This window comes from Equus asinus, chromosome 12, assembly GCF_041296235.1.
Source record: "Equus asinus isolate D_3611 breed Donkey chromosome 12, EquAss-T2T_v2, whole genome shotgun sequence".
Classification (NCBI taxonomy): domain Eukaryota; kingdom Metazoa; phylum Chordata; class Mammalia; order Perissodactyla; family Equidae; genus Equus; species Equus asinus.
In genome coordinates this window covers 12,429,245-12,447,831 of record NC_091801.1, presented here as the reverse complement: position 1 = coordinate 12,447,831, position 18,587 = coordinate 12,429,245, and the positions used below count along the sequence as shown (strand labels likewise).

Genomic DNA, 18,587 nt, shown 5'->3' with positions numbered 1-18,587 from the left:
CAGCCCCACTGACATTGTCCAAACTTTGGTATCATTCCCCAAAAATCAATGTAATGACCACACTTTCATGTTTAAAACAAGAGGTTAAATTTTTTTTTAATCATGGCTTTATTCACCTTAGTTCATTAAAAATGTACTTGTTTTAAAAATCCCATAAATAGGGTGATCACCCACTAATGTGGGATATAAGTCCTCCCTCTCAGCATTGTATTTTTTGTTTTTTAAAAAGCAGAAATTCTTACAGGAATCTTATTGATCACACAGTAGTTACAAGAATGTCCGATATAATGATGTATACAGTCTAAACAAGAAAGGCTGATTAAGAATTTACATCATGTAAAAATATACATATTAAAAGTCAGCCATGTGCACAGAGGCATGCAGTGGGAAGAGTAGTTAATGGGAGGTTGGAGGTTGAGGGCCCAGATGCATTAATATCGCTTTTCCCCTCCATTACCCAAAATAACTTCCAGTAACAGATATAGCTATTCCACACATCTAAATACACAAGCGTAAATCGTGATCTGCTATGTATATACTCCAAGTGGTCTGTGAGACTCCCACGAAAATAGTAAATAGAAACCCCATGTAGGTAGGAGGAAGCATTGGTCGTGTATTCTAGCTGGACTTGGATAATGTTTAACTCTTGCCGTTAATATCTGGAAGAGGGTCTCTCCTCTTGCTGTGTTTTCTTCACAATTCACATGTACTTACTGGGGAATTCTGATGGTTGTTTGACCTAACAGTGATAACTGAAATGCTCTTAAAAATGTGGTAACGTTTTAATGACATATTTTAACCACACACTTAACATAAGACATGGATCATCTACAGCTTTCAGCCAAAGGATAGAGGAAGTGAGTCTGAATGTCACTGCTTTCAGTTTCAATATTCTCTAGTTTCTACCACTGTCCTTAAGAAGGAAACTGATGCAACTGCTTGTTTGTTTACCCAAGCAGGCACTAGTATGAGCTCTCAAAGAATATCCAAAACAGAAGAAATGTCACTCTTTTTCTCTCTGGGCCTTTTGAGAAACTAGACCAAAATTATAAATTATTGAAGGTTCCCACTGAGCAGTGGTGCTTTTCTGGGTGTAAGTGTCTAGAGAACAAATTGAAGAAGAACGTAGGAACACTGAAGAGCGTCAACGTGGGATATACGTATTAGGAATCAGGGACCTCAGCAGTTCAGTTTTCTCATACACCCCCATGTACCCCGCTTTTTGCCAACTATTATGGCAAATGCATTTTGGGGGGCTATGCCCGACAACTTATGCTTACAGATCCTCTTGCGGACATTTCTCTAGTTGAGTAGAAACCCTTCTATAAAAAGTCGGCAGGTTCTGTGAACCGAGAGAGGAGACAATGTTTCTGAATGTGCAAATTGCAAGTTCCTATTGGGGAAAGAGCATTAAAATAACTTGAAGCTCTATTTTATTGGCAATACAGAATGCAAAGTATTTTATTTTTAAACTTCTAAACTTGAAAACAAGACAGCCTAGGTTAAATAATTGTTTTCCAAAGCTGAGTGTGCTCATTTGCAACTCAGTTTTTCTGCTTTAAGTACAAAAACAACTTCCTAAAACTCCTAGGCAGGAACTCTACTGTTTTGATGATCTGTGGTTAGATGAACTGATCAATCTCAGTTGGTAACTTCCCTTTGTTTTTCCTTGATGAGGGTTTAAAAAATTCTAGAACAGATGAATTTTTCTAGTCTTACACTGACAAGTTCATGCCAAATGTCTCCTGAGAGGCATATGCCATACATAGGAATCCATCTCCATCCTTCTTGCTTTCATACCCTTCAGAAATGGGTGTGGATGCGCTCACCAGGCTGTGTCCATTCACTACCAGGAAGAAGACTTGATTAGCGTTGAGCGGTAAGCGCCTTCTAATTCTCTTGAGGAGCTCACTCCTGTAGACGTGATCAGGTATAAGGAACTTGGTTTTATCGAGGACAGGAAGCTGCTTCTCACCCTTGTATCATCCTATGATCACCGGGATTTTGGTAGGATGCTGCTCTCGGGTAAGTCGGACACCTTCTACTCTTTGTTCGAAGGTGCACCGCAGCTTGAAGGTCTTCTCCGACAGCAATGGCGTGGGAGGCTGGGTGGGGGCGGCGAGGTGGGGGGATTGAAGGGCTGGGCTGGTCCCGGCTGCTCCAGGTGGCCAAGGCGGCTCCCAAGAGGTTAATTTAGAAGTAAAAAAGTTGCACTAAGAACATAAATCAGAATTTCTGTTTTGGAAAGTAAATGGGGTAGTGATAGCCATCAAACATACATTATAAATGGCACGGTGATCAAGCATACATCATTTTCTTCATGCATCATCTAGAAATATTTGGTAAGCCTAAAATTATAAATTCCCTTAATAGGTGCTATGCAAAGAAATCTCCAGAGACTCACCCCCTCTCTTCCAGCTAGCTTAAAACCACTATCTATAAAACCACTAGCTTTGCCATGAGTACTTAGTAGCAGGATGGGGAGGAAAAGAAAAGAATAATCTTGAATTAAAGATGGCTATCCTTGTCAAAGCCATCAGGATGGCTATTCCTGATGGAACAGCAGAATTTATCGTTGTCATTCACCCCATTGCAGTGGCTTTATTTTACTGAATAGAAGGGCAATTTTTGCTACTGTAGCAATTCATTATTTATCTAGTTATAGATTTTTAAACTTTTAAAATTCAAGGATTACAGTTGGAGCTCTATAGAGCTGCATATAGCTATAACTAAACTTAATTTTACATTAAGATGCTTACATGTCTGGGCTAAGGGTGTTATCAGGATGGAAGAAAAGATTAAGTCACAGAGAGGAAATTGTAAGACCTTTAGGCAAATATGAGCAAAAGGAATCTTACTGTCATTTATAGATTCCAGATACAGAAAACAAATATGTTTTTTAAACTTCTTGAATGACTCGAAATACCTATGAAGGTTTGTGGAATAAGCAGCAAGAATGTTCCTATATATTGTTTGTAGCAGGATTTTCTAAAGACTGCTTCATTGCACTTCTATCTAGTAAATACAATGCACTCTGGAATGTACGCTGTAAAACCCATGTCTCTAGGAGAGTAAATTTTACTTTGTTACCTGAATTAAAGGAAATGTTCTTGAGCCCACTCCAGCTTTCCCACAATTTGGATACTGAATATTTATCTGAGCCAGTAGGTAACTAAGAAACCAAAATTTAAATCTCTAAGGCTTCTGATTGATTTTGCACAGGTAAAGAATAATGTATTTATATTTGAGGCAAATTCAGCTAAAGAATCTAGAGCTTATAATATTTAAAATTATATTTACAAGGCCGGCCCCATGAGAGTGGCTAAAGTTCTGCACACTCTGCTTCGGGTTAGCGGGTTCAGATCTTGAGTGTGGACCTGCTTCACTCATTAGCCATGCTGTGGAGGCATCTCACACACAAAATAGAGGAAGATTGGCACAGATGTTAGCTCAGGCCTAATCTTCCTCAAGCAGAAAAAAAGGAAGATTGGCAATGGATGTTAGCTCAGGGTGAATCTTCCTCACAAAAATATCTGTATATAGATATAGATAACAGTAAAATTTATTTTAGATCATTTGCCTCCTGGTGTTTATGAAATAATGCCTGTGTGCCTGAACTGGGAAAAGATCCTTCAGGCCCATAAGTGTAAAGGAGAATCAGGACTCTGAACAGGGCATTCCTTGGTGGGGAGTAAAACTGGTGAAATTTTTCTTTTCTTTTAGTAGACTGTTTTTTACAGCAGTAAATGCAATTTTTAAAGAGTTTTTAGTTGAATGCTTTGCGTGCAAATCTACAGTAGTCTGCTGTCAATTAAGTACTATTGGAAGTTACCAGAGACCCGGAGAAGTAAAAAATGTAAAACAATTCAAAACTTTTTTTAGACTTTATTTTTTGTGTTTACATTGATCATGTATGGGGTGTGTCTCACAGTCTCAGAATTTACTTCAAACAAAGTAATGATGTTATTCTGTGGGATCCTGTCTCTAGAGGAATTAGAACCTCTCTGGGTATGTTGTTACGTCCTGTTTTATTATTTTTTTACCTGAAAATCTATCTCCATGCTGTGAAGAAACCAGTTTCTTATCACATGAAAGACGTGCTCCCTTAAGCATGGCAAGGAAATCAGAAACAGATTTTTTTATTCGCATTGCAGGACTCAGCAATTGGTTGATGCAATTCTAAAAAATTTCTAAAACCAGTTAGCCCATTAATACTGATTAAGTAAGAATTTCTAGAATTGCATTATTTAAATAAATTCTAGTTCAGCATTAGATGGCATACAATGAAGCCATTGAAAACTATGTTCTAGAGAATTTTTAAGGACAGGAAAATAAACATGTTATATTACTAAATGAAAATATTAGATTGCTGTATGTAACAAATTGTTCTCAATTTTGGGGGAAAAAATGGATGCATCTGTATTTTAGAAAGACTAGCAGGATATATTCCAACTTGTTAACAGTATTTTCTCTGGTTTCCAAATTCTCTATGATGTACCTGTTTACTTTTTTCTCCCCTATTCTAACTCTTGAAAAAGTTTTTTGATTATAGAGGTTTTACATATGAAAGAGTAGAAGAAACATTATAATGAATCCCTATCTACTCATCATCTGGTTTCAACAATTACCAATAGTTTGTCAATTTTTTTCAGTTATCCCCTAATTCTTTTTGGACTGTTTTAAAACAAATTTTTGACATCATATCTTTTCATGCAAAGATATCTTCCTTGCTTATATTTTTCTTTTTTTTTTTAAACAACATTCTTGCTGAGTGTAGAATTCTGGGTTAACAGTTTTTCTTTTAGTCCTTTAAGAATGTCACTTTATTGCCTTCTGGGCCTGCGTCGTTTCTGATGAGCAGTCTGCTGTGTTTTTTATCTTTGTTCCTCTATTAGCGTTGTTTCTTTACTCTGGCTGACTTCAAAATGCTGTCATTATCTTTTGTTGTCCGCCGTTTGACTGTGACTTGTCCAGCTGGGGGTGCATGTGTGTTTGAGGGTGAATGGTTAGAGCTCGTGCCCCACCTCCCTGCAGCTGTTGATCACCTTCTCACGTCTGTGGGGGACTCTCTCTGATCTCCTGCTGGGTCCCTAATCTTTCTCATTAGGCCTTGGTAGTGGAGAAGAGTTTGGGAATGAGCGCCAATTCCCCTTGTGTCTTGGGCCCCAGCTATTCCAAACTGCCATACTCGCCCACTTGGGCCTTTAAGAATTCATTAAAAGTTTAGCTGATCTTTCTTACCTACTTGCATGCCGGCCATCTCTCTCCTGTGCTTTGCCAGAGGTGAGATAGTTCCCGCATACTGTCTTTCCTTGGAGGGGCTTGTCCCTTTTTAGCATGTTGTTTACTTTGTCACTTTGTGTTCTTAGCTTGTGATGAACTCAAGAAAGTTATGATTTTGTAGATTTCCTGACTTTTTCTTGTTAGAGTAGGAGTGACTTTCTTTGCCGCTTTCTATATCCTAAGCAAAGGAGAAGTCTGCGTATATTTCTTTACCTAATCTAACTCTTGATTTCTCCCCTCACATCTACTCTTTTTCCTGGCTCCTCTATCTCAGTAAATGGCTCCACCATCCATCCAGTTGCTCAAGCCAGATGGCCAAGAGTCGCCTTGATTTCTCTCTTTCATCTTAGCCTCTACCCACACCCCTGTCCAACTCATTCTCAAGTCATCCTAACTAACTTACAGGACATCCCAAATATGTCCATTTTCTTGCTTCCTTTGCTACCATCACTCTGCCCAAGTCGTTAGCGCCTCATACCAGGGCTTCTTGCTCTCCCCTAGTATCACCCAGCAGCCAGAGTCACCTTTAAAATATGTAAATTCAGTTATTCTCTGCTTAAAATCTTCTCATAACTTCCTTTCTCCTGAGAATAAAAACCCAAACTCTTTCCTTGTGCTTACAAAACTCTACACCATCTGTCTTGCACGACCTTGTCGCACTCGCCTGCCGCTCTCGTCCTCCCCTTCCGTGCTGGGGACTTCTTTCAGTTCCTGAAACGCACTGAGCTTATTCCTGCCTTCGGGAGTTTGTCTTAGCCATTGGTCTTCTGTTTGGAATGTTCTTCCCTTTGATTTAAATGTCCAGCTTTCTTTTATTCAAATTCAGATATTGGCTCAGGTGACTGTCCCTTCCTCAGAGAAGCCTTTCCTGATTATTTTTATCAAAGAAGCCACCTTTCACTTGTTTTTCTACCACCCTAATTTCAATCTTTTCACAGCACTTAACACTGTGTGTGATGTTTGCCTTCACTGGTTGGTTGGTTGGTTGGCCTGTGTTTTGGTCAGCAGTCCTGCCTTAACCCTGGGCAAGAGGTACCCTTGCCCTGGGCCCTTTGTTTTGAGGATCCCACTCTGACCCTCCTAGGGTGGTACCCCATCCCACACATCCAGGGATCCATGAGGCAAAAAGCCATGTTCTTTGCAGGCTGCACCACCCTGTCTCCAATTCTAGACCATACCAGGGGGAATTGACACCCTAGAATTCCCTGTCCAAATTGCCCTACGCCAGCTGTTGAGACCTACCTAGATCTCATTCCTGGGCACGTTCTCCTAAGAGTAAACTGCACGGCCCATGTATACATTCCAAGACCTGAGGGATGGGTAGCCAAGGGGTGTTCGCAGGAAACATGGATAAAACTTAACACGCTATCTGTGGAGTCCAAGTATATGTGCTGAAGTCTCCTTGTGACATGGTCAGAGTTGAGGGTGGAAGAGAAGCGGGCTATGATGTAGGGACTGGATTCCTATAGTGGGAGAAATCCAAGAATTCCAAATTTGAATCTAGGCTTCTAAGTTGTTATGAAGGAATATTCATCAAAGTAGGAGGATAGAAAATATTTTATCTAACAATCTGTCAATTGTTATAATTTGTTTGCATTGTGGCTTTTAATTATTTAGGCCTCCAGTAGGCAGGCTTGCATTTGTACTCTTGCCCTGAGTCCTGCAAATGTTAAGGGGGAGGGCTGAATGTCTGTCCCCCATGAGATTCCACAAGAGATGAGTCTGTCAGTCTTGCTCACTGCTGCATCCCCCAAGCCCAGAAGAGAGCACATAGCAGGTGTGCAATAGGTGGTCATTGAAGAGAAATGAAATCATCTTCCCATGTGTCTTTTCTCTTGAAAAGAGTTTTATCTCTTGAAGTTTCTTTTGTCTGAAATTTATATTGCTACTCCTGCCTTATTTTTGTTAACATTTGCCTCTTTTGTCTTTTTCCATCGCTTTATTTTCAGTCCCAAGGCATGTTATTTTAGGCTCTTTTATTATAAACAGCATTTGACAGGATTAAAAAAAAAAGTAATGAGTCTTTATCTTTTGATAGACTATTTTCCTTTTCACGTTTATTGTGATTATGTATATGTTTGGGTTCATTCTGGCATTCTTAATTTCTACTTCTCTTTTCTTTAGTTCCTTTCTCTCCCCTCCTCTGACCTCTACCTTAAACCCCATTCCTGAGTTTTGGGTGAAAATTGAGTTTTCTAGGTTCCATTCTGCTTCCTCCATTGGTTTGGAAGTGACCTATTATCTGTCTTCTAGTGATTAATTTAAGATTGTTACCCCTTATATATAAGCATATTTTGGTATCAACAATATCTAGAATTAATTTTTTTTTCCTAAGAAAAATTTGGCCCTGAGCTAACACCTGTTGCCAATCCTCCTCTTTTTGCTTGAGGAAGATGGTCCCCGTGCTACCATCTGTACCAATCTTCCTCTACTTTGTGTATGGGACATTACCACAGCATGGCTTGATGAGCGGTGTGTAGGTCCGCACCCAGGATCGGAACCTGCAAACCCGGGCCATTGAAACAGAGCATGTGAACTTAACCACTATGCCACCAGGCTGACCCCTGGATATAGAATTTTAAAATTATTATTATTTGACCACATAAAATTGAAAATACTGCTTGAGTGTATTTTTGCCTTCATTAGTGTCTATGAGAAAACTAATGACAATGTGATTCTTATTTCTTTGTTGATAATTTCCACCTCCAGCCACTGAATTTTATCTTGATGTGTCTAGGTGTCTATTTGCATTCATCCTGCTGGAAATTTGTTGAATCTATTTACTCAGAAGATTTTTATCTTTTTCTGGAAATCTTTTTTTCTATTGTTTCTATGAGTATTTCTTCTCTCTGTTCTCTCTTTTTGGGGTTCCTATTAGGCAGATGTTGGAACTTTTGAATCTTTTTTTCATAGTCACCATTTATTTGGGGGTTTTTTCCATTTTTTTTGAGCTGTGTCCTTCAGTTGTATCTTCTAACTAAGTAATCATTCTTCAATTATGTCTTTTCTGTTATTCAGCACATTTATTGAGTTTTTTAAAAAAAATTCAATAATCACAATCTTCCTTTCCAGGGCCCCTAGTTGTTGTTTGTAATGACCTGTTTTAGTCAAAAGGAAGCATTGTCCCCTCATTCCTCTGAGCATGTTAACTATACGTACCATACATACTTATTTTGAAGTCTCATTTGTTTGTTCCATTATGTTTGTTTCTTTGGATGCTAGTTTATCCATTTGATGACTGTGCTGCCTTTCATTCAGAGGATTACTTTTCCTTAACTATTTGCTGGGTTCGCATGCTCATCTGGAACCTGAGATCCTGTGTTAGTCTGTCTCTGCTATATCTGATTACCTGGCCCGTTTCCACGATTCCAGCAGAATGTGGCCTGTGGCCTCCTGAGGCTTCCCTTTCCTTCTGGGTGGCAGGGAGTACTGTCCCAAGTCCTGAGTACCAGGAATGACATCTTCCTGGTTGTGCATTGCTCCTATCTTGGGGCAGAAGCCTCTGCTGAACCTGCATGGCACAAGAAGGAGAGGGACAAAGAGTTCAAACTTCCCGGATGCCTCTGCCTCAACCAGTCACCCTTCTGGTTGACCCAGAATCCCCTCTTGTCCTTTCATCTATTGTCTCTCAGCTCGGAGTCCACGGATCTGCTCGCCCTCTTCATAAGTTCTCTCTTCTGTCTGTTTTGGCTATTATTCTTTATTTCTTCCTTCATTATGAACTCATCTGCCTTTAATCTTTTAGGAATTTCTATAATTTCTGGTCTATTGAGGGCGCTAGTATTTATTTCAACTAAAATTATTTTCTTGTCATTTACGAGGATTTGAGAGAGGAGGAAGGTTTTAGCACGTTGATCTGATCTCCTGTGGGTCTGTTATAAAGCATGTTAGCCCAGTTTAAAGGAAGTACATCAGTGCATCTGGCAAGTAATATTTGCTCCTATCACTGAATTCTAGTGGAAATTTATACTGTGAGTGTAAGCTAAATATATTAACGTTTATTAAATTCCTGCTTGTTAATGCCTTTAGTTTGACCTTCTAAAAATTCCTGAGATATATCAGTTCTAAGATAGGAAAATGGAGGCTTAGAGAGGTAAAATAATTTACCCAAGGTCTAACAGAGACTAAGAGATAGAGCCAGGATTCATACCTATGTGTTGCTATGACAATAGCTGCCTTCCATTAAAAGACTTAAGGTAACAATAATGAATGAGGTCCTCAACTGTGAGATACCAACAAAATTCATTTAACACTCACAACAGTGGGTTCCGTTAGAAATCATGAAATCAGGAATTATGATTATCATGGAGAATTTGTCCACAAATCACTGAGCTGACAACATACTTCAATTCCGTTTTGTTGCTTGTCAATAGCATTTATTCTTGAGCAATTTGTGAACTGTTAGGGCTTTCTTAGTGGGCAGTGCGCATAAGTGGCATGCACATATTGGTAAACATCTCCACGGTGTTGGCAAGTTAGAGGTTCTATTTTGAATGGATTTTTCTCATAGCTTTCAGCTGAGGTTTATTTTCATATAAGCAGTAATTACAGAAAACGAGTGCCTGTAAGGGTAAATGTTGTTATACCGGTTAAAGAACATTATATGTATTATGTGGCATGCTATAATTATTTGAGTTATTTCACAGAAAGAAAGAAGTCTTTCTCAGCAATTGGGGTGCATAGGCTTCGAGGTCAATAAAGGCAGAGAGTATACACGATTTAAGCTTTTATGAAGTCTGTGTTGTTTTGTTCAAGAAGCGTTTTTGGAAAATCTGCCGTAGAAACACTTGAGAAATTGAAAGATACAGAAATAAAAATATTTTGTATTTTAGCTAAGATGTTTTAAATATACAAGTGCCAGAGGACTTAAAAATTTTGTTGGGGGGCTGGCCCGGTGTCACAGCGGTTAGGTTCGCACGTTCCACTTCGGCAGCCGGGGTTCGCCAGTTCGGATCCTGGGTGTGGACATGGCACTGCTTGGCACGCCATGCTGTGGTAGGCATCCCACGTATAAAGTAGAGGAAGATGGGCATGGATGTTAGCTCAGGGCCAGTCTTCCTCAGCAAAAAGAGGAGGATTGGCAGCAGTTAGCTTAGGGCTAAACTTCCTAAAAAAAAAAATGTTGTCAGTGTGCCATGGAGTCCCTCAGAGAAGGTGGACAGCATGAAGTTGGGTCGGAGGCTGTTGTGTTGAACCCAGTTGAGCAAACTTCCCTGCTGTGCAGTTTCCTTGGTGTAAAGGAAAGAAGAATACCACCTACCTCACAAGGCTGTGAGATAGTGGATGCAAATTCCTTCACATTCACTTTTGACCAATCATTTGAGTCAAGTTTCTTAAACCGAACCTACACACCTTTCTCACATCCCTTTCTAGTTTCCTCCCTGTCCCAAGGTGAGCCTGGGTGGCCAGTGTCAGAGAGCAGACCAGAGGAGAACGTTCGGAGGAGCCAACTCAGAGGGACCTGGAGTCAGTGGTCACCTCCTTTGGGAGTTTTTGTCCAGGTGATATGGGACTCATGCAGATAACTTTGTGCCTAAAATTCTAAGTTCTATAGTAGTGAGCATGTGTCACATTCATGACTATTCATCATCTTTTGGGTGGCCTTTCCATATTTAGGGAAACCTCTCTTATAATGAATTTTTACCTCCCCAATATGTAAGTAGATTCAAATCGCAAATCCTTTTGCAGTGAGGATGCAATAATGGGACCAAGACTCTGCCAGTTGGGTGCACCTGCATGAGTCTGCAATTCAGAACACGAGCAGACATGCAGAAGGTGGAGCCTCCAGTTTTGGTAGCCCTGGTGGCCATGGCAGCATTTCTCCCAGTGCTCAGTGTGCTGGTGAGTTCCTCATCTGGCCAGTTCTGTGGTTTGAAATTGGGCTTTTTAAAAACTTTTATTTAATTTTTTTTATTGAAGTAACGTTGGTTTATAGCATTATATAAATTTCAGATGTACATCATTATATTTTGACTTCTCTGTAGACTACATCATGTTCAACGCCCAAAGACTAGTTACAATCAGTCACCACACACGTGTGCCTAACCACCCCTTTCACCCTCCTCTCTCCCGCCTTCCCCTGTGGTAACCACCAATCCAATCTCTGTCTCCGTGTGTTTGTTTGTTGTTGTTGTTTTTGCTGAGGAATATTAACCCTGAGCTACCATCTGTTGCCAATCTTCTTCTTTTTTTTTGCTTGAGGAAGATTAGCCCTGAGCTAACATCTGTGCCAGTCTTCCTCTATTTTAAATGTGGGTCACCACCACAGCAGCCAAAGCCTGGCTAATGAGTGGTATAGATCTGTGTCCAGGATTTGAACCTGAGAACCTAGGCTGCCAAAGCAGAGTGTGCCCAACTTAACCACTAGGCCAAGGGGCCAACCTGTTGTTTGTTGTTGTTTTTATTTTCTATTTACGAGCGAGATCATACAGTGTTTGACTTTCTTCCTCTGACTTATTTAGCTTAGCATAATACTCTTAAGGTCCATCCATGTTGTCACAAATGACAAGATTTCATACTTTTTTATGGCTGAGTAGGATTCTATTGTGTATATGTACTGTATATTCTTTATCCATTCATCATTCATTGGGCAACTACGTTGCTTCCAAGTCTTGGCTATTGTGAATAATACTACAGTGAACTTAGGGGTGCATGTATCTTTACACATTCATGTTTTCATGATCTCTGGATAAATACCTAGCAGTGGAATAGCTGGATCATATAGTAGTTCTATTCTTAACTTTTTGAGGAATCTCCATACTGTTTTTTATAGTGGCTGCACCAGTTTGCACTCCCACCAGCAGTGTATGAGAGTTCCCTTCTCTCCACATCTTCTCCAACACTTATTTCCTGTCTTGTTAAGTATAGCCATTCTGACAGGAGCAAAGTGATATCTCATTGTAGTTTTGATTTGCATTTCCCTAATTAGAGATGTTGAACACTTTTTCATGTGCCTATTAGGCATCTTTGTATCTTCTTTGGAAAAATGTCTATTCAATTCATATCTTTTGCCCATGTTTTAGTTGAGTTGTTTTTTGTTGTTGAGTGTATGAGTTCTTTGTATATTTTGGATATTAACCCCTTATCTGATACATGGTTGCAAATATCTTCTCCCAATTGTTAGGTTGTCTTTTTGTTTTGTTGATGGTTTCCTTTGCTGTGCAGAAGCTTTTTAGTTTGATATAGTCCCATTTGTTTATTTTTTTCTGTTGTTTCCCTTGTCCAGTCAGACAAGGTACTTGAATATATGCTGCTAAGAGCTATGTCTAAGAGCATACTGCCTAGGTTTTCTTCCAGAAGTTTTATGGTTTCAGGTTTTACATTCAAGTCTTTAATCCACTTTGAGTTAATTTTATGTATAGTGTAAGTTAATGGTCTATTTTCATTCTTTTGTGTATGGCTGTCCGATTTTCCCAGCACCATTTATTGAAGAGACTTTACTTTCTCTGTTATATATTATTAGCTGTCCATAGATGTGTGGGTTTATTTCTGGGCTCTCGATTCTGTCCCATTGATCTGTGTGTCTGTTTTTGTGCCAGTACCATGCTGTTTTGATTACTATAGCTTTGTAGTATATTTTGAAATCAGAGAGTGTAATACCTCCAGCTTTGTTCTCTTTTCTCAGGATTCCTTGGGCTTTGGGATCTTTTGTTGTTCCATGTAAATTTTAGGATTCTTTGTTCTATTTCTGTGAAAAATGTAGTTGGAACTTTGATAGGGATTGCGTTGAATCCATAGATTGCTTTAGGAAGTATGGACATTCTAATATGTTAGTTCTTCCAATCCAACAGCAAGATGTATCTTTCCCTTTCTTTGTGTCCTCTTCAATTTCTTTCAACAATGTTTTATAGTTTTCAGAATACAAGTCTTTCACCTCTTTGGTTAAATTTATTCCTAGGTATTTTATTCTTTTTGTTGCAATTGTAAATGGGATTGTATTCTTAATTTCTCTTTCTGCCACTTCATTGTTAGTGTATAGAAACACAGCTGATTTTTGTATGTTGATTTTGTATCCTGCAACTTTACCGTATTCATTTATTACTTCTAAAAGTTTTTTGGTAGATCCTTTATGGTTTTCTATATATAAATTCTGTCATCTGCAAATAGTGACAATTTCAATTCTTCCTTTTCAATTTGGTTCCCTTTTATTTCTTTATCTTTCCTGGCTGCTGTGGCTAGGACTTCCAACACTATGTTAAATAAGAGTATGAAAGCGAACATCCTTGTCTGGTTCCTGTTGTTAGTTTTTCTCCATTGATTATGATATTAACTGTGGTTTCTCATACATGGCCTTTATTATGTTGAGGCACTTTCCTTCTATCCCCATTTTATTGAGAGCTTTTATCATAAATGGATGCTGTACCTTGTCAAATGCTTTCACAGCATCTATTGAGATGATCATGTGATTTTTATTCTTCATCTTGTTAATGTGGTGTATCACATTGATTGATTTGTCAATGTTGAACCATCTCTGAATCCCTGGAATAAATCCCACTTGATAATGGTGTATGATCTTTTGAATGTATTGTTGCATTTGATTTGCTAGTATCTTGTTGAGGATTTTTCCATTGATGTTTGTCAGTGATATTTGCCTGTAATTTTCTTTTTTTTGTGTTCTACTTCTCTGCTTTTGGTATCAGGATAATTTTGGCTTCGTAGAATCAGTTAGGAAGCTTCTCCTCCTCTTCAATTTTTGGAAGATTTTGAGAAGGATAGGTGTTAAGTCTTCTTGGAATGTTTGGTAGAATTCACCAGTGAAGCTGTCTTGTCCTGGACTTTTATTTTTTATGAGCTGGTTTTTTCTTTTTGTTTGTTTGTTTTTAAACCTTGGCACCTGAGCTAACACCTGTTCCAATCTTCTTTTTTTTCCCCCTGCTTTTTTCTCCCGAAATCCCCCCAGTACATAGTTGTATATTTTAGTTGTGGGTCCTTCTAGTTGTGGCATGTGGGATGCCACCTCAACAGGGCTTAATGAGCGGTGCCATGTCTGTGCCCAGGATCTGAACATTGGGCTGCCGAAGCGGAGCATGTGGCCTTAACCACTCGGCCACAGGGCTGGCCCCTGGACTTTTATTTTTTGGGAGTTTTTCGATTATCGTTTCAATCTCCTTACTGGTGATTGGTCTATTCAAATTCTCTATTTCTTCTTGATTCAGTTTTGGGAAGTCGTGTGATTCTAAGAATCTATCCTTTTCTTCTGATCATCCAATTTGTTGGCGTATAACTTTTCATAGTATTCTCTTATAATCTTTTGTATTTCTGAGGTGTCCATTGTAATTTCTCCTCTTTCATTTCTGATTTTATTAATTTGAGACTTCTCTCTTTTTTTCTTGATGAGTGTAGCTAAAGGTTTGTCAATTTTATCTTTTCAAAGAACCAGCTCTTAGTTTCATTGATTTCTTTCTAGTTTTTTAAAATCCTCATTTCATTTATTTCTGCTCTGATTTTTATTATTTACTTCCTTCTGCTGATTTCAGGCTTTGTTTGTTCTCTGTTTTGTTTTAAAGTCTATTTTGTCTGATATAAGTATTGCTACCCTTGCTTTCTTTTCATTGCCATTTACATGGACTATCTTTTTCCTTCCCCTCACTTTCACTTTGTGAGTGTCTCTAGGTCTGAAGTGCATCTCTTGTACGAGGCATATATATGGGTCTTGTTTTTTTTTATCCAATTGGCCACCCTATGCCTTTTGATTGGAGCATTTAGTCCATTGACATTTAAAGTAATTATTGATAAGAATGTACTTATTGTCATTTTCTTACTTTTTTTCTGTATGTTTTAATAGTTCTTTCTGATCCATTCGTCTTCTCTTGCTCTCTTCTCTTGTGGTTTGATGGCTTTCTTTACTATTATGTTTGGGTTGCTTTCTCTTAATTTTTTGTGTATTTATTACAGGTTTCTTGTTTCTGATTACCATTAGGTTCATATATAATAGCCTACATATATAGCAATCTATATTATGTTGATGGTCTCCTAAGTTTGACCTCTTGCTAAAAGCTCTACTCTTTTACTCCCCTCCTCTCAGCTTTTATGTTTTTGGTGTCACATCTAACCTCTGTTTTGTGCATGTGTATCTATTACCCCCTTGTCATGGAAATAATTTTAGTGCCTTTGTCTTTTGACCTTCATAGTAGCTTCGTAGGTGGTTGATCTGCTACCTTTACTGTATATTTGCCTTTATCAGTGATTTTATTCTGGTTTTTTAAAAAGTAATTTTCTTATTCCTATTTTTGGTCTTTTGTTTTCCACTTAAATAAGTCCTTTAGCATTTCTTGTAAGGCTGCTTTCTTGGTGATAAACTCCTTTGATTTTCTCTTTCCTGGGAAGCTCTTTATCTCTCCTTCCATTCTGAATGATAACCTTGCCGGGTAGGGTATTCTTGGCTGCAGGTTTTTTCCTTTCAGCACTTTAAATATATCCTGCCACTCCCTTCTAGCCTATAAGGTTTCTGCTGAGAAGTCAGCTCAGAGCCTTATAGGGTTTCCTTTGTTTGTCATTTGTTGCCTTTCTCTTACAGATTTTAGGATTCTCTCTTTAATTCTTGACATTTTAGTTATAATGTGTCTTGGTGTGGGCCTCTTTGGGTTTAACTTGTTTTGTGCTCTCTGTGCTTCCTGCACCTGGATGTCTGTTTCCTTCCTTAAGTTAGGAAAGTTTTCAGTTATTATTTCTTTGAATAGCTTCTCTACCCCTTTGTCTCTCTCTTCTGCTTCTGGGACACCTATAATACAGATGTTAGTGTACTTGATCTTGTCCCTGATGTCCCTTAGACTATCCTCATTCTTTTAAATTCTTTTTTCTTTTATCTGTTTAGCTTGGGTGATTTCCTCTAATCTTTCATCTAGCTCGCTGATACATTCTTCTGTTTCATCTACTCTGTTATTGAGTCCCTCTAGTGAATTTTTCGTTTCCAGTATTTTATTCTTCGTTTCTGATTGCTTCTTTTTTATATTTTCAATTCTTTGTTGAAGTTCTCACTGAGTTCATCCATTCTTCTCCCAAGATCAGTGAGCATCCATATGAATATTAGTTTGCACTCTTTATCAGGTAAATTGTTCATCTCTGTTTCATTTAGTTCTTTTTCTGAGCATTTGTCCTGTTCCCTTATTTGGACTGTATTCCTTTGTCTCCTCATTTTGCCTCTTTCTCTCTGCTTATATCTATGTATTGGGTAGATTAGCCGTGTCTCCTGATCTTGGAGATGTGGACTTATGTAAGAGATGCCTTATGAGGCCCAGCAGTGTGCTTCCCTCTCGTCACCAGTTCCAAATGTTCCAGGAGTGACCCCTGTGTGGGCTACATGTGTCCTTCTGTTGTGGCAGGGTTGCTCATGCTGCAGGTTCCCTGGGAGGCTAGGCTGTGCCCCTGGCCAGCTGGTTGTAATGCTCAACTGTGTGTGGCTGCTATCGACCCTTCAGTCACTTTATTAGGTGTGGGGAGCCCCAGCACAGATGGCTGCAAGGTCTAGTAGCAGGTTCCTGTTGCAGTTTTTCTGGTAAGTGAGTAGACCTCCAGCATGGCTGGTTGCTAGGCTCAGGGGCTTACAATTGTTGTAGGCCTCTGGCCTACAAGGATGTTGTCAGCCCTGTCAGGAATGCAGCTGATTGGGGCCAGCTCCAGGCATGGGAGCACCCAATTGTTTCAGGCATTGGAGAGTGGGGCTGATCCACTCTGTGACTGTTTGAGAAGCACAAGTCTGCAGCAACTGACAAGCCCCAGTGCCCAGGGAGCCACACACACCATCAACACAGTCCTGCCCCATGCACACGCCCTGACCCACTGAAGCAGATCTAGTAACCCCACTGTGGAGGCCCCACACACTCCACCAATGCAGGCCTGCCCTTTGCACACACCCTGCCCTGCAGAGGTGTACTCCATTGCTTGGCTTCAGAAGTTCCAGGCACCCCACTTATCCAGGCCAATAATTTGCCCTAGGGCTTGCTGTTGGGTGTGGCCAGTCTCTTGGGTGGGCTGCCTGCCCTTGCTGAGCTGAATTAAATCAGTGCTCTAGTGGGTGGGGAACACCCTGGACTAACAGGCCAATGGGAGAACTCCAATGGCGTCTGCCAGCATCTGTGTCACCACACCTGTACTAGGTCACAGTAATGGCTGCTGCCAATGTCTCAGTCCCTGGGGAGTTGGTCCCAGCCTTGAGAGGTCTCACCTCTCACTGAGGTGCACCCAGAGCCTATCAAGTGTGTCTCTTTTCGCCAATGGACTGTGTGCCTGTCTTGTGATTTTAGGTTGTTGTCTGCAGTGGGTGAATTTGTGTGTGGGCGCTTTAAGAGCCAGCTCTTTTCCCCCTTATGTCAGATCGCTTTTCTAGGAGTACTCCCCATTGCTGTTAGTAGCCAGCAAAGCCAGATATCATGACACTCATCTTGGTTGTGCTGAGTCCAAAAGCTGCTTATTGGATTCCCCACTCAGATTCCCCACTCCTCCAGGGAAGGCGTCGTACCTTAGGATTCCTCCTGGTTGGCTGTGAAGTGTTATGACTAGAAGATGACTTTTTTTCTCTCCAGAAAAGAATTTCTACCTCTTCCACCTAAGTCAGAACTATCCCTTGTTGTGCGGATTCTTTTTATCCAGTTTTCAGTTCTCTCTCATGGGTAATCGTTCCAAGAGTAGTTGTAAATTTGTTTTGTCCTTGGGAGGAGGTGAGTTCAGGGTCCGCCTATGGTGCCACCTTGACACCACCAGTTGGTCTTTGTTTTTAGAAGGTAAGCAAGCCTTGTTTCTGGTAGGAATTTGTGTGCTAGCTAATCTCTTTGTTTTTCTCAATTATTTTATTGAAATCATAAATGTTTATAACATTGTGTAGTTTCCGGTACACATTATTATTTACCAACTTCTGTATAGACTGCATAGTGCTCACCACCAATAGTTTAATTTTTATCCATTACCATACATATGTGCCTCTTTACTCCTTTCACCCACCCTCCAGTCCCCTTCCCCTCTGGTAACCACTAATCTGTTATCTTTCTCCATGTGTTTGTTTATCTTCCACTTAGGAGTGAAATCATACAATATTTGTCTTTCTCTGTCTGGCTAATTTCACTTAACAATACCCTCAAGGTCCATCCATATTGTTGCAAATGAGACGATTTTGTCTTTTTTTATGGCTGAGTAGTAGTCCATTTTGTGTGTGTGTGTATATATATACCACATCTTCTTTATCTATTCATCTGTAGGACTGCACTTGGCTTTCATCCATGTCTTAGCTATTGTGAATAATGCTGCAATGAACATAGGGGTGCATAAGTCTCTTTGGGTTGTTGATTTCAAGTTCTTTGAATAAATACCAA

General features: G+C 39.7%; 1 long non-coding RNA gene and 1 pseudogene across 3 annotated transcripts in view; one reads left to right on the top strand and one right to left on the bottom strand.

The window, feature by feature from the left end:
- LOC139039882 (uncharacterized) overlaps positions 1 to 18,587 on the top strand; it is a 100,443-nt gene that overhangs the window by 49,769 nt on the left and 32,087 nt on the right. The gene's annotated exons all lie outside the window — the stretch shown is intronic.
- On the bottom strand, positions 1,453 to 5,251 carry LOC106839240 (microtubule-associated proteins 1A/1B light chain 3B pseudogene; annotated as a pseudogene).